Raw genomic sequence first — 13,280 nt, forward strand, 5'->3', positions numbered from 1 at the left:
CAAGTATGACAGAGACACTAACCTCAGTCTTAAGTCTACCACTATGAGGAAATCAAACTCAGCTCTACTGAAAACTTTATTGTTGATGAGACTGGTTTAAATAGCACCTGGGCTAGTGCCTAAAAAAAGTGCTTTTTTTTCTGATGATTGCCTCTTGAGGTAATTCAGCATCTCAGGGACAGGTCTCATCTCCTGTAGTAGGACAATTGCCCACTAGCAGAGCAAATTCTGTCCCTAGTGCCATCCTTCACTACATGATGGCTGAAAAGCTTCTCCAGTCTGACTTGCCTAGAGTTTGTGTGAATTCCAAAATTTGATTTTAAGATCAGCTTAAGCCCATTTAAGATAAGACTGCCTCTGAAAGGAAACGTATTTTCTTCCATCTCTCCCCTGGCTGTACTTTTCTGTGCCTTTTCTTGTGTCAGCACTAGCATTTTCATAGCTTTATGGTCTGATTACACCTGACTGAAATTTAGCCATTTAAAAAAAAAAAAAGTGGTCAGCTAATGTTTACGTAAAGGAGTCAGCAGGAACAAGAACCGGGAGGAGCAGAGCAAGGGAAAAGGATGGATTGTCGCTTCCAGTGTTTTTTTCTGGATGTGAACCTGCCCTCTGAAGCTGCATCATCTGCAGTTGGAGTGCAGCTCCTAGCTGCCTCTATGGAGCTGGGCGTTGGACTGCATGTCAGACCACAGCCCTTACTACAATTCTTTTGCAAATTCTGATTTTTCCCTGTAAAAGTGACTTTCTGATAGCATTCAGTTTGAAGAAAATGTTAGAAAGGCCTTGGATTTATTAAAATGTGGAATGAAAACAAATTTCGAAACTAGTTGCAAAATGGCATTTCTGTCCTTTTTTTAGAACGATGTGTACAGCCTTGGGAGGAGAATGAGCCAACTATAAAAAATATTCCGAATTCCCTAGAACTGTACAGAAGTAAAAATGGCATTGCCTTTTATACTAGTCTAACTAACCAGGTTCCACCTTCCCACTGATCGATACCAGAATGAAGGAAGAGGAAAAATATTTTTCCTTCCCTTCAACCAAATGTGGAATTCAAATAAAAACAAAATAAACCAGCCAGGCAAATATTACAACTTCCTGCTCCAGTCCTTTTAAAATTCAACTTCACTGACACAAGCTTGGAAAAGATTCAGTGCCCTAAATTACCACTGAGAGTAAATAATAATTATATTTGCCATAAGAGAAGGGTTTGGGTAAGTGTCAGCCTAAGGACAGCAGATGGGACTATCTGTTGGGAGTTTCCCTTTGCTGCTGTAGTAGGTTTTGCTTGGACAGAGAAGGAGAAGAGAAGTGAGAAGAGAGGAGAGAAGAAAAGGCCTGAAGGACTGCTCAGTCCCACAGTGGCATCAGGAGCAGCAAACATTTTTCCAGCCAGACTTCCATTTTGTCCCTTTCAGTCCTGCCCCTTTCCTCTCTCCTGTGTCCCTTCCCTTTGGTGGTCACAGCCTCCGAAGTGCCAAGGGACTGCCCAAGTAGAGAGAGGGAGAGTGACTGCTGTGTTAAAGGGCAGTGGGGGAGAGCTGTAGTTACCAAGAGAGAAAGGGGGACGCCGTGAGGATGCGGAACAAGATCCTCCTGTGCCACAATTGTTGAAGAGAAAGTGGAGAGAGAGGCAGACTGTCAGAAGGGTCAGGAATCTCTTTTCTCACTCGCAGCCTTTCAGAAATGACACAGACAACGGCCTCTGCAGCCCAGTGTCTTTTTTCAGACTCTGTCTTTTGTGAAAACCTCGCTGAAATACATCAAACCCTGTTAGCACCCCTTTCCTGCAACTATTCCCCTAAAACCTTTCATTAACCCCTCCAAAACCTTTCCCCTTCTTTGAAGACCCTCCAGCTCCTTGCTGCCCAGCTTGAATGCCCTCAACCTCTTTTGCTTTTCTGAAGTTCAGCTAATACCTTCATGTTCTCCGAAGTACCATGACTTTTTCCATCCTTTCTCCCCGAGATCTTTCTGCCACTACTACAACACTGAATTTTGCCTATCCTTTCTTCATCATTGGGACAACACAATTACATCTAGTCAATACAGCTGAACAATCTGCTGCTCAGTAGGCACCTCAGATGGCATCACTCACGCCTGCCTAAACTAGCTCTGCGTGGAAGAAAATGACATCTCTCTTCTCTTTATCACTGAAGACCTCATCAACATTGATACAGGACCTACACCTGTTCTTGGGACTTTTTATACATCCAGAGGGATTGTTCTGACCTGCAAAGTAATCATGATGTCTTCCAGCAACTCTCCACGCCACGTTAACAGTTCCCTCTTGGCCTCTTTCAATATTACATTTCGTTTTTTACTCTGTCCTCACTTTTTCAGTTCTCTCTACAATGATTTTTTTTTTTTTTTAACTGACACAAGATGTGAGCCATAGATGTTTTCAGGAGGTGAACTAGAGGGTTTTGGCAGTAGAGTGAGGACCTTCTGGGCTTTTGGCACCTAGAAAGGGAATAACAAGTGGTTTGGGTCGGTGGGATAAGCATATTAACTTTCTTTTTTTCTTTTTTTTTTCTTAAAGTAGCTGGCTACATTTGAATTGTTATCTAAAGGTCATGTTTATAAACATACTGTTTCATGATGTCTGTATTTGTTTTTCAATCTATGATATCCTTAATCTAGGCCCAGCAACAAGAATTTAGATGTAGAACTATATACATATAAACCTGTACATACAGATATTTTGTATACACATAGATATTTAATTCTACATATCAATATTATCTATACATGTCTACACATACTTTTTTAGCGATGGATATTGGCATTTAAGTCATTCCCATGTGTAGGAGAAGGTACTAGGGGCACCCAAGACAATGCTAGGAAAACTTGGCTCCAGCAAGTGCATTCTCCCATGCAATGAATACTGCCTTATCATTCTTTTGGTGACGTGGGACTGTATTATGACTTTAGTATGTTCTTACTGTGGGTGTTATGACTATGTCAAGATTTATGGGCAAGAGGACCTTGAGTGAGTCTGCCACCTATTACAGCTGCATTAGCCTACCTGTTTACTTGTAGGTGCTTACCTTAGGTGCCAATTTCCTTGAGGTTAATTGTTTTAGCAGGTGCAACTCTGAAGTTAATTATATATGAGGCAACCTAAGCATATTGGCCTGTTTTGTCAGTGAGAACAGAAGAAGTGAGACTGAAAGGTCCCCGCTACCATATAAAAATTGCTATACAGAGGTATAGCTGGTCCTGCAATGTGTCTGGTCTTCTTGCTCCTAAATACTCTCATCATTATGTCTGAGATGAGATCATAAAGGGGTTAAATGAAATATTTTCCTAAAGTGTTATGGGATTTGCTGATGCTTTGTTGTTATAAAAATAAAAGGGCTACAGGGGCTGTTGCTTCCTTGACTCTCTAGGAAAAAAATGAATCTGTATGTTAAACTATGTGTATTCCCACGCTCTGTCCAGAACAACATCATGAACTTAGTTGTTTTTTTAGGCAAGTGGTACCTTGACTATTTGTAATATTAGAGGCATACTCAAAGGGGGAAGCTGAAGATTGAACCTTCGTAACAAAAGTTTTACTGATTTTGGTGCATTAAACCTAAGAGTCATTCAAGTCCTTCATTCTTTGTCATTGCAATTTTTTGAGGCTGAAAGTTTTGAGTAAGGGCAAAGATGAGAATTATGTAAGAGGGAGGAACTTAAAGATGACCATTGGTCATCAGTTTACTAATAATTAACGTTAAAAGCTATGAGACATTCTGGCTTCTAAATTTTTGGCATTTTTTCAATTTTTGTTAGGTATTGGATGGTTTACCTCAAATTTTTTCAGTAATGAAATTGAACTCTGTCCAAAAATGTGAAGTCAGCACAAGTTCTGAGAGTACATTGCTTACTGAGTTCTCACACTTTAAAGCCTTATAGACTCCATATATACTCTCCCCTTAGCGCTTTCCCTACTGCTGAGCATGGGATCACCTACTTCATGCTGACTTTGTGCTGTTGATTTTTCTCCCTTTATTTGCCCCTATTTTCCAACTGGCTGGTGTGTTGAGCTCTTCCCAGACTCACTGATCACTTGTTTACTGTGCTGGAGTTGGAACTCTTGGCCAACTGGCAGCTGAGAAGGGAAGAACCACAGCTTCTCAGTGCATTAAATTGTCATATTAGGCTCTAGCTTGGAAAAACTTTTGCTGGCTTTGTTTTCTTTTTCCCTAAGCATGACATGACAAATATGCGGGGGTTTTATATGTTGGATTTTTTTCTTCTTCTTTTTTATTTTGGGATATTTTAAAAAAAGTTTAGTTATGACAAATCTAACCAGCTCTCCTGCTAGGGTGGGAAACATGTCTTTATTCATTACTACAGTGGCCTTGCTTGGTACTGAATTACTATGCAACCACTACTAAGGGAGCTACCTTAGAAGAAACAGTAACTGAGAAGAATGAGTATTTTGGGAGGGGAAGTAAGTGAAGCAACACAAATTTGGGACTGACGATCTTTGCAACCATTAATCTTCTTCTGGGGGCAAGTGATAGTGATGACAACAATCTGACAAATTGTAAAGCCCTGTGATGAATTGAGTCAATTATGAACTTTTGTCTGTCTCACCTGCACTCTATCCTCTCTTCTAGTAACCCCTCAGGGGAACTATTTTTAGCATTGCAGACCTGAGATAAATTGTAGTTGGGTATAACTTCCATACCATCCGATTCCATTGCAAGGAAGATGAAGGAAGGCAGGAGGCTTCCTTTAAAAATTGAAGAAAACTAGACTTTTCCATCCCACAACAGCTATGCACAGGAAGGTAATCGTGGGTCTGGAACTGCACTCTTAATGCATTTTTAAGCAGTCCTTTTGCACCTAGCATATATATGGATACATACTGAGACATGTGTGTGCCCCTATACATTACTCCAGAAAATACGGAAATTGTTCTGGGACACCTGAACTAACATCCATGCTTCTAGGATACAGAATCCTGCATTCTCCTCTACTTGCACTGTATGTAACTCACTGAATCTTTCAGTATTTTTTGCACATTAACCTTATTGTATTTTTACACAGAATAATAATTGTTGAAATATTATGTTCAAATGTATGGGTTTGAATGGACACAGTGAGGAGAAAGCTAGCCCAGTGGGTATTTGGTTGCATGTCCTACAAGTTATCTATTTCTTCTTCCTCTGGCCAGGTTTTAGAAGAAACGGTTGATCTTTAACTATGCCACTCAAAGCTGTCCAAGTTTGGTAGGTGCATTCTGAGAGCCCAATGAAGCAATTCAGAGGACTGAAGTAAAAGAATGCCTGATTCCTGAATCTTCCTTGGCCTTGAGCATGGGCTTTCAGCATGGGGGAATGCACAGAGGTGCCAGGGGAATGCTTTTAAAAGACCATGTGTCTATGGAATTTAGGTGACTCCAGGTTAGGAAACAGCTGAGAAGAGTTTTGCGCAGAATATAGTCTGGGATTTAGCACCCAAATTTTACAGGAGCCCATGTCTGACTTTGGAATGCCTACATATGGAGAAATATAAAATTAACTGCTGACTTCAGTAGCAGCTGCTGTGCGCTCAATACTTTTGATCAGACCATTTTTACTTAGGTTCCTGAATACGGATTTATGAGCCAACCTTTAAAAATCTTGGCTGAAGTTCTTAAAGGGAATTCATCTCTCTTATACTGCCCCAAAACTACCAATGGTTAAATTCTTTAAGGAAGAAAGAACAGCTGTACCACCCTAAATCATGGGTATACTAGGCTTGGCACCCTCCAATAGCTGGAAATAGTAGATGCTTGCAGTAAAGTGTAAGAATAGGACAAGCACAGAATGACACTTGTCCAGGATCCTCTCCAGGCAGTTCAGAGATTCTCTGTACCAGAAGTTCTGCATTAGTATTTGATTGCTGTGAATAGATTTTTTTTTTCCATGAACTTGCCCAAACACTTGAATACATGTAATTTTTTTCCTCCACTGCATCCTGCAACAAGGAGTTCCAAGTCTTCACTGTGCTCCATACGAAGAAGCATATCTTTCTGTGCTTCTTTGAACCTGCTATTTTCTGGGATCTTCAGAGAGAAACATTTGTTGGTAATTCCTTATTTACCTTTTCTTTGCCACTCAGGATTTTAGAGGCCTTTTTATTGTATCTCATCCATGTATCACCCAAGCTCAACATGAGCCTCTGCATGCGTACATTTAGAATTTGACTGTGGACTTGTCTGTGGATTTATAGTCATGTTCTAGAACCTCTCCTGTTCCTATATAAACTCTTCAAAACTCATTGAATCCAGGGTAGACTTATAATGACTCAAGGAAATAAAAAAGCAGATTCTATTCATATTGACAGCGGAGATAGACGGAGGTTGCTGCAGGAACCATGAAAAATCCTCTTTAATTACTTTTGGGAGCTGAAAATGCCAGAGTTGAGAATTACATGAGGTTCTCGAGCAGAAGTGCATGTGTGTGAATGTGTACACATGTCCGCACAGACACATAAAACTGCCAAGGCCGTCTGTCTGGAGGAAAGGTGGTGAGTTTAGTCTAGGCAACACTGAGTGAAGCTCAGTGCCCTGGCTTAAAGACACTGCTGTACCATGGAAACTAATTGGAGCTAATAAGTAAGGGACATGCTAACTGTGGGAACAAAACAGGAGTGAGTATTTCTCGATATCACAGTTACTTACAATTAATCTTGCATGTTAGGATTGTCTTGAGTTACTTGCATAAAGCATTATTCACTCTGTTACAAGTCTTATCTGAGTAGGGTCAGTCTGACCTTAGCAGGAGTTCATGGGTTTGGTAGTCTACTTGAGAACCTGTTTTATGATGCATTAGTTTAACAGTATTTCAGGTACAGCTCTTCCAGTGCAGCTTTCATTTCACCCTTTAAAACCTAAACTCTTTGCAGATGGCAGTCTGGATGGAGGAGAAGCAGTGGAAAAGTCTGTTATAAACTGTCACAGCAAACTAAATCTGGCTGTAGTCATAAAAGTAGCGGTTAAATTATCCCGCAACATCACCAGTAGCTTTTATGTGAAAACACGATCATGCGCAATGTTTGAGGGCTATTGCTAACATTGGTTTTGGAGATGAAAGTTTGTATTTCAAGTCCTTGAAGAGTCTTTGAAGATAAGTGTGTGAGTGCATGTGCCTCTATGTACAAAACACACAATTAGGAGTCCTTTTAACCGTGTCAATTTTACACTATTGTGACTTGACAGGCATCAGCAGAGGTATCTCTGACTTCCACAAGCATAAAAAATAACAGAACTGGGCCTGTACGTCATATGATACACGATATTGCATAAGCATACACACAACACAACATGAAACTATTGTACTTCACATAACTGCCGTTGATGTTGGTTAGAAGTATCTAGAGGTTGAACCTGGTTGAGTCTGCGTTTCATCTGACCAATATCAAATAGAGCAGCCATGAGCTTAGCTGCATTTTAGGCAATGAGTCAGTACACAGGGTGATACAACACAATTTTAGGGTCTTTTTGATATTCTACATCTCTGATCACTATACATTTTTAATGCAGAGTTACTAATACAATACTGGTAAGAAATACAGCTAAAGAAAATGCAAACGAGTTTAATAATGTCTCCAAGGCTTTCTGAGTGTGTAAGGTTATCCAGCCTGTTTACAGACCACAGTGTGCTAGAATAAAGCAAAATCAAGCCAAACCCTTGCCCTGAAGACATAATTGGCAATGTTAAGAATCTTACAATACCCCAGGGACAGTAGCTGCATCCCTACTTCGCCACATATTATTGTCAAAAATATCATTTAGTCATTTATTTATCTGGAATTAGCAGATTAGGGAGTAGTGTTTTAGGAATACCCAACACCTGTGAAAGCAGTTTCAGTTTAATAGGCTGAAACAGACACCATATCATCACTTTGGGGAAGAATGTGAGCAAATGCAACTGTGACTACAGTTTCTTCTTTTTTCCTTTCTTCTCCAGGTCAGCTCTGATAACAGCTACCTGGGCACAAACCACAGGTCTTTAACTTCACTTCTTATTAAGTATTCACTTTGCCACTAGTGATTCAGAAATAGCTTTGTGTAAGGTATTAAGGAACAAGTAAGCCAAATCAACATTTCAAGACTCTCATATGGCTTTCATATAGCTGGGTAGAGTGTGTCTTTTCACAATTGCAAACCTTTCTTCAAGTTGGATGTTAACACTTTCAAAGTAACTTTTAATGCCAAAACGACGTTCCTCCCTCTCAGTTCAAAGAAAACACAACATCTGCCATAACGTGAAATGTAGATTTAATGCCGGTGTCACGTCAGGCGCTTGGTAATGAGGTAAAAACCCATGAGATTTTAAGTCTCTCTTCCACGCCATCCAGTTACCAGGAGGGGAAAGGAAAGAACTGTCTCTTTGGCACTGGGCAGCCTTTCCGTGTCCCTTACCTACCCTTCCCGGACATCTTCTGTAAACTAGTGTCTTTTTCCTGGCAGTCTCCCTGAGAGGGAGGAGGATGTGATAACGCTTGCTTCGCGGCCGAGGGAAACTGAGGCACAGACTGGCCAGAGCCCAGACCTGCCGAGGCACTGCCCAGAGCCCCCAGCCCCGGCGGCGGGTCCCGAGGGGAAGGGCAGCGAGCCTGCGACTCTCGGGCTGCATCCCGCAAGAAAGTCCGCGGGGACGCGGCGGCGGTGAGGAAGCGGGGGCGGTCGGGGGGGGACGGACGAAGCAACAGGCTGGTGGGACGGTTTCCCGGGGCGGGGCGGGAGGGCGCGGGGAGCCGGCGCGGAGCCCGGTGCCGAGCCCGGGGCCGAGCCCGGGGCGGGTGCGGCGGCCGGAGCTGTCACAGCCACGGCGCGGGCGCGGAGCGGCGGGCAGGGCGCGGAGCGGCGGGCAGGGCGCGGGGCGGCGGGCAGGGCGCGGGGCGGCGGGCAGGGCGCGGGGCGGCGGGCAGGGCGCGGGGCGGCGGGCAGGGCGCGGGGCGGCGGGCGCGCCGCTGGGCGCGGCGGGGAGCCCAGGCGCTTGCAGCGAGCCCGGGGAAGCGCGGGCTCGCGGGAAGGACTTGCAGGTACCCGTGCAGAAGCAGAAGCGCTTGCCCTTCGGATCTGCCCTCTCCTCCCCGCCTCGCCACCCCCCCACCCCGGTTTTCCTTCCTTCTGCCGCTCTCCGCCGTTCCCCCGGGAAGGCTGGAGGCAGGCACGGGGCGATCGCGGCACGGTAAGGAGTCGGGATTTCGGGATGCAAGTGTCACGTTGCGGTGCAAACGACTCCCACATTAGCACTGTATCAGGATTTCAAACTACATCTTTTATCTCTTTTAGAAAAGCGTCTCTCGGAGGAGATTGCCCTCAATAGAGCCGCCATAAAAAGATTTTAGTGTTGCTCTTGTGCTTCTGTGCATCCCACTGTGAGGGGGTCCCAGCGGTCCCTTGGGAATACAAGGAGTTGTGAGAAGTAACACAACTGGCCACCGGGCTAATCCACTCCCTCTACCTTCCCGCTAGTACCTCCCCCTTCTGCTCTTTTTTTTCAATAGCAGCTCTTTCTCGAAATCTCAGGTTACTTTGCTAAGGAGTTCTCAGCCCTATAGTTTCTGCCCTTGTCTCTGCCTCCAGCTCCTTAAGAGCCACCCAGCCCCAGCGATTGGATTGGGCAGCCCGTCTTGACACACCACTGTGCTGAGTGCTTGAGGACGTGTTTCAACAGATGGTTGGGGTTAGTGTGTGTCATCACACTCGAGTGGGGATTAGGGGAGAGAGGCAGCCTTGCTGGAGCTGTGTGGTCTTCCCCAAGTGTGAGCTGCAAGCAAAAGAAGAACTACCTAGCTTTGGGGGAGAAGAGGGAGGAATCGTTCCCAGCAGCTCAGAGGGAAAAATAAACCCCCACACTTTGTGCAGGTAAAGTAAAAGGCACCTCAAGCCTCTCTTTCTCTTTTTTTTTCCTTCCTCCTTCACGGTTTTCAGAGGAATGCTAGCACAGCACACTTGTCAAAGCCAGTTGCTGCTGCCTTATCAATGCTGCTATTGTACGGCTGACAGATAACAGCGAGCGCAGCCTGATGCTTGGCTGTCTTCGTAGAGCTAACACTCTTAACGCGGCTAAGGTCACGCTTTTGAAGGTGCGGATCAGAAGACCTCTCCCGGCGCGGGGTGGCGGAGCTCCGGGGTGCCTGCGCTCCCCGCCTCGCCGGCACGGCTCTCCTCCTCTCTCCTCCTCTCCTCTCTCCTCCTCTCCTCTCTCCTCCTCTCTCCTCTGCTCCTCTCCGCTCCGCTCCGCTCCGCGCCCGCACACACGTGCTGTGCCGAGACCGCCAGCGCAGGGCAAGCCGCAGCCAGGTTGCCGGCCGTGGCTGCTGGTGGTCGTCGCTGTGTCCGCGGGCACAAATGCCGCCGTGTTTCCCTCGAGTCGTGGAAACTGCGCGGCCGGGCGGGGAAGGGATCGCGGCGGAGCGTTTCCTAGGTTTGGAGGAGGATGCTCGAGCGGCGTGCTGCCTGCCTGGGGCTCAGCTGGGAGGCGAACCGGGGTGTTTTGAAAGTGCATTTGAGATGGCTGTAAAGTTTGAAGGCTCCTTTACGGAGACCTGGCTGGGCTTCTGATGGTCGCTGTCGTGCTTGGCTTACACATGGGCTTAAAGTTCAGAGAAAACCAGGAAAGTAGGGAAAGGCAGCGTACGACGTAATGCTGCTCTTGCAGCTGCAGCAGAGCAGATGGATGTAATTCATTTGCAGATCTGTTTGTGAAAGTTTTACAAGTCATTGAAAACTAAGTAGCATCACTATAATGGATCATTAAAGTCTCGCTATATTTATAGATTCTAAACTAGCAATCTGAAGCGTTAATTAAAAGTAAGCAAAAATTTATGTTTAGGAAGGAAGAGGGGCGGAAATGTAATTAGAAATTAGTTATGGAAGTACTCTGCTATCATTTTCACTTAATTCGACTCTTACGTTCATTGATGTCTGGAGCGGGGGAAGCCCAGCAAATTAACTAAGGAGTCAGAAATGTTATCACTAATTACAGTACATTAGCTTATCAGAGAATTAAGATGTTCTCATTGTTTTACTCTAAATGATCTAGATGGAGAAACTAGAGGATGGGTTATTTTCCTTTTTTTTTTAATAAAAGATTTACTGTATATATATATACCGTATTCCTGTGCAGGGTAACAAAATTATTTGTTTCTTTCGCACTATAACAGATCTTCACACTAACTCTCACGTACCTGTGGTGCTTATGAATTATTGGCCTCCTACTTGTGAAAGAAATCTAACACTGTCCTCACCATTTACAGGTGAGATATTCTATAAATAATACTGTATATAATGTGTTCTGAAATAAGATCTGTTTAGTAGGCTGAGCAAGGGGATTTATAGCTGGTGCTTTGTGATTTTGGCATTCAACTGTGTAACGATGCCCATAAAACCATGTTTCAGGTTGCACATATATTTTTGCCTCAAACCAAATTTTTTGTTAACTTGTTTTTTTTGAGCAGGCTATTTGGCCCCTTTACAGGTTGTTCTCAGCTTGTATTTTCAAACACACTCTTCAGTAAGAATGTGTCCTCAGAAGTGACCCACAGCAATTTGAAACAGAGAATTAGCTAAATCACTAATAGGACTGTGTGACCAGATCAGGACATATGTGAATACATTTGACGGTTTTGATTTTTCTCTCAGTCCACTCTTTCTCATTGTAAAAAGTGATGGAAACTTTTACAAGCTTAAAAATGAAAAACAAAACCAAAGCAAGCCCTCACTATGACTCTATGTTAAAGCCTTGTATATTGGATTTCTCCTCTTCACTCTTCCCAGCGTGTCCTGGGAGAAGCCAAATAAGCCAGCTTTGGTGCACAGAGGTTTAGTCTTCCAGCAAAGCTAAGGTGCAGCACTGTGAGCTGCACAGCCTGCTGCTGTCACAGCCTAACTGAAACGCATCCCTCTCTGCGGGTATCGTCAGATCACAGATCAGATGATCTATAAGAAAACATATTTTTCAAGAAAGTGCATAGCTAACTACACATGCCCAGCTTGTTATTGTTTTACTAGAAGAAAGAAAGAAAACGAGTTTCTCTAGCACTGCCAGAAAATCTTGCTGAGAAACTAGGAACAGCAAATCATGTTTTTCCTTCCTTTATAATGATGGGGCTGTTTAAAAGACAATGCCCACGGGGCAGTCCAGCTTCTTGTCAAAATGTAATCTACTGTTCCAGATGGTAAACATTCAAAGACATATTTATGGTGACTTCTACATACCTTCCTTTGACATTGGCTTTTTTTTCCCTGAGAGCACTTGTACTGGGTACACACATGAAGTTCCCATTAGCATCCTAGCAGCTGTAAAAGTGTTCAGAACTCACAAAGATGTTCCTCACAGTGAGATAAAAATAATCTGAGGAAAAGATCTGAGACCAGTACAAACCTAAGTAGATCCACGATACGCTCAAGGTGAAAAATTCCAGCGGTACAAAAAGATCCATAAACTGCTGCATGAAAGCTGCAATACATTTTTGTTGCGGCTAATTCATCTTTGCTTGATATGGAATGCTGAACATACCAGGCATGTCTGTACTATCAACTGTGTTTGTGATGTGAGGGAATCTGCACTGCACAAAAGCTGGTGGGTTTCTTTTTCCCGCAGCTAGTGAAGACTAGGTGGTATACTGATTGTCTTCATACAGTTGTTTTCAAAGTGACACCTTTTTTTTTTTTTTCCTTGCTGCTCCAAGCAGTGAGACAGAGCCCAGGAAAATGTTTTCCAGCCAGAATGTGTTCTGCCCTGAATTGTCTTAATTATGTGTCAGTTTATTGCTTGTCAGGGGCTTCCTCTTCTTAGCACTTTATAATCGAGGTGGGTGAGCTTGTTCCATCATAATATGCAACTTCAAATTCTGCTGCTTGGCATGTCTCCTTGGCCTTTCATTGATTTTTGTCTCCATTTCAGAGGGAAAAAAAATTAATTATGATTGGTGTAATTTCACATTGCAAAAAAAAAAAAAAACCCCTTGGTGAATTTCCAAATGGCATGTAAATACATCTTCAAAAAGTAGGCTAAATGAGAGGTCATTAGGGAAAAAAATGCATGTAGGAATCCAGAAGTATCCTAGAGATGGCAAGTAGCAGTGTGAAAATTATTGTAACAGCTCTCATTCCAGTCAGGAACTGATAAAAACAGTTTATTAAAAATGTTGTGATGCTGGGGACAGTGTTTACAAATGTGGAAGCCATTATAAAACCCACACTCAGTGGAAGTTAGACGGCTATGGAAAAAAATATTTTGAAAGATTTTGCAAATTCTGTTCTGACCAGATTGCTTTAT

At 43.5% G+C, this 13,280-nt stretch overlaps 1 protein-coding gene across 6 annotated transcripts in view; it reads left to right on the plus strand.

Moving 5' to 3' along the window:
* The first annotated feature begins 8,574 nt into the window (after positions 1-8,574).
* The window catches only part of SULF1 (sulfatase 1), a 125,746-nt gene continuing 121,040 nt past the window's right edge, over positions 8,575-13,280 (plus strand). For 3 of the 6 annotated variants that reach the window (XM_075023418.1, XM_075023416.1, XM_075023421.1), the window contains exons 1-2: positions 8,913-9,862; positions 11,164-11,256. The gene's annotated coding sequence lies outside the window, so the exon portion shown is untranslated. Of the gene's footprint in view, positions 8,657-8,912; positions 9,863-11,163; positions 11,257-13,280 lie in introns of those variants that run through there. The other 3 variants (XM_075023415.1, XM_075023419.1, XM_075023417.1) reach the window with 3 other exon arrangements.

The sequence above is a fragment of the Buteo buteo genome, chromosome 3, assembly GCF_964188355.1.
Source record: "Buteo buteo chromosome 3, bButBut1.hap1.1, whole genome shotgun sequence".
Lineage (NCBI taxonomy): Eukaryota > Metazoa > Chordata > Aves > Accipitriformes > Accipitridae > Buteo > Buteo buteo.